General features: G+C 35.1%; 1 protein-coding gene across 15 annotated transcripts in view; it reads left to right on the top strand.

The window, feature by feature from the left end:
• LOC129579330 (polypyrimidine tract-binding protein 1) overlaps positions 1-2796 on the top strand; it is a 209128-nt gene that overhangs the window by 144606 nt on the left and 61726 nt on the right. The gene's annotated exons all lie outside the window — the stretch shown is intronic.

Genomic DNA, 2796 nt, shown 5'->3' with positions numbered 1-2796 from the left:
TCTCTCTCTCTCTCTCTCTCTCTCTCTCTCTCTCTCTCTCTCTCTCTTTCTCTTGCTCGTGATTATAAAAGCATTACTCAAAAAATGAGAAATCAATAATGTCATTTATTCAATAATCTAGTGCGTAATTAGGGCCGATTATACCATCTAGGGGGAAAGAACTATTGGTATATTTACTTCATTGACACGTATTGACAAATATTCACAGGCATTTTCACTGCGTTCCGTAGTGTTATTGTTGTTGTTTTCTTCTGTTGCTTCGTCTCGTTCGTGGCGAGCAGGAATGACAGTTGCAAATACGCACATTTTATTGACCATATTTGCATGCATTTGCAGATAGTTATTCAGCGCACTGACACGAATTGACGCGTATTGATCCAAACTCGGTAGAATATGCGATTATTTAAAATATTTATATTTTCATTTACTCAGTTCTTTCCCCCTAGTATACCATTTTCCTTGATTTTATGCTTGCTTAAGTATGTCTCAGCGCCCATATTCCGTACCCATATACATAAATCGGTTTCTGTCTATGTGAATCGTTTTTTTGTTGTTGACGTTTGTTTTAGTCCAATTGAAATTTGATGGATGTCGCTTTTTTTCTGTTCGCTGAATTACCTCGATTTTTTTTCACTTGACTTTAATATTCAATAAAACATGCACAAACCGATTTGTTTATAAAATATAAAGCATTCGTCTATTTTCTGTACCTCCCTCTACCCATTTCATTTGAAGCGAAGACGAATGACACTGTTGGACACAGGAAGTTTTTTTTTGTTGCTCTGGCGAGCTATTTACAGGGCTGGAAGTAGGCCTCAAATAATGAAAAACTGCATCATTATTTTTTCAAAGTTGGCTCAGTTTTACGGTTTTATTAAATTTGCCGTTTCCAGTATACAGCTTATTGTCAAAATTAGTTTGTATGTCATTTACTCCCATTTCTAATGGTTTACGCACATGATTACTTCTACAAAATTGTTCAGCGGACAATTTTACATGGAAATAGACTTGTCAGAATCAAACATTTTCATCTATAGTGTGAAATATGATCAAAAATGCCTCAAATGTCCCAAAATGTATGAAAATCACAAAAAATCAACTTTCGTTCAGAAAATTCTCAAAAATAAAGGGAGTCTTCTCAGTAAAAAAAAAACTCTCAAAATCGGCTTTCTGAGGTACCTCTCGTACAAAAAATGATAATTTTTATGGATTCTGGCATCAAATTATCATATTTTGTTCGGGAGATATCTCAAAAAGATACTTTTGAGAGTTTTCGACCGAAAAGACTCCCCTTGTTTTTGACAAAAAAAAAATAACTTTTTGCCAAGAAACCAACCCTGAAAAGTGTATATTTGAGGAAATTACAGTTTTTTCTGGGTTTCCAGGTGAAAATTATGCTAGATAGACTATACTACTTATTTTGAACCCACTTTTGCACCTTGGTAGAAAATGGGTTAAACGCTTTCATTTGTCAAAATCCACAAAAACCATTCATTTAGATGTCATTATCTAAATGCTGCACTATTAAGACACCCCATCAGTCGTTTTATTATTTATGCATACCGACAAAACGACGGGGAAAAAAACGTCAAAAACATGAAAATAATTCAGAATTGCATAAAAGATTGGTGTGTGACCGCCTGTCTCTGTCATTTTTCGTCGAATTTTATCGAACTATCATCATTTATGAAATCGCTTCGGGGCATAATCCGGTGCACGGACATATATTACGAAATAATGAAAGGTAAAAATGAGTCTAATTAAAAGTCTTCATTGTCTAATGCATCTAATTTCAGTGGCGGTGATACGTAACTGTTCTTTACTCTTCCTCCGCCCCTCCATCTCTAATGGTGTGTGTGTGTGTCTGTGTCTGTGTCCACGGAAAATACACGAGCCAACATGAGCAACAAAATAAGATGAGAACGATTATATAACCGCATTACCGCAACGATTCTCATTATTTTATACTAGTTTGTCGTGTTAATTATCGAGATGAAGCGGTTCATTGGGGTAGAATAAACATGTATTCCAGTTTCAATCTCACACCATTTCGACCATCAATTGAGTGTGTGTGTGTGTGTTTGTGCACCATATTGACACACACACACTGTGTGTGTATGGCCGTGTAATTTTCAATGTGTGAGCTCGATTTACCGTTCCAATTATGACAAAAAAGCATAATGTGATTCTCGTGTGGCGTTGACATTTATTTTGAGCCAATGGCCACACTCTAAAATGATCTATCATTGAATTTAATTTCATTTCAACTGTCCCTATTCAAGCCAAGGCAGGGCGTAAAATAGCGGGCAGTTCTGCCCATTTTGGGCAGTTCTCAAGCTATTTGGGCAGTTCTAATGTTGGTTTTGGGCAGTTCAAAAACATGCATTTTAAACAAATTTAAACCGCGGTTTTTGGATTCAAAATAATCAAAAATGTAATTTATGTAATTATTGTGTGTCAGTTTACTAGTGGCGATCCTAGTTGTCATTATACATAATAATAACTGAGTATGACATAAGAAAAATGAGTTGAATGTCAAACTTTTCAATATGTTGTGAAATTCAATTTCTATATTCACATAACCACAAAACCACATTTTCTGTAATTTGATGTAGAAAAATCAGTCAATCACTGAGTAGAAAATCAGTATTAATTTAAAATTCAAAGTGAAAAAAATACAAAACAATGTCACCACCCAAAGCCAAAAAACTGAAGGAAAATGATGGCAAAAATCAACCATCCGTTGCAGCACTATTCGCAAATAAATCGAATGCATCGGACGAAAAGAGCACTGAC

This window comes from Sitodiplosis mosellana, unplaced genomic scaffold (genome assembly GCF_009176505.1).
Source record: "Sitodiplosis mosellana isolate CC-2019 unplaced genomic scaffold, AAFC_SMos_1.0 Smas_scaffold_6226, whole genome shotgun sequence".
In the NCBI taxonomy this organism is placed as follows: Eukaryota; Metazoa; Arthropoda; class Insecta; order Diptera; family Cecidomyiidae; genus Sitodiplosis; species Sitodiplosis mosellana.
This window is presented reverse-complemented; position numbering and strand designations above follow the sequence as displayed.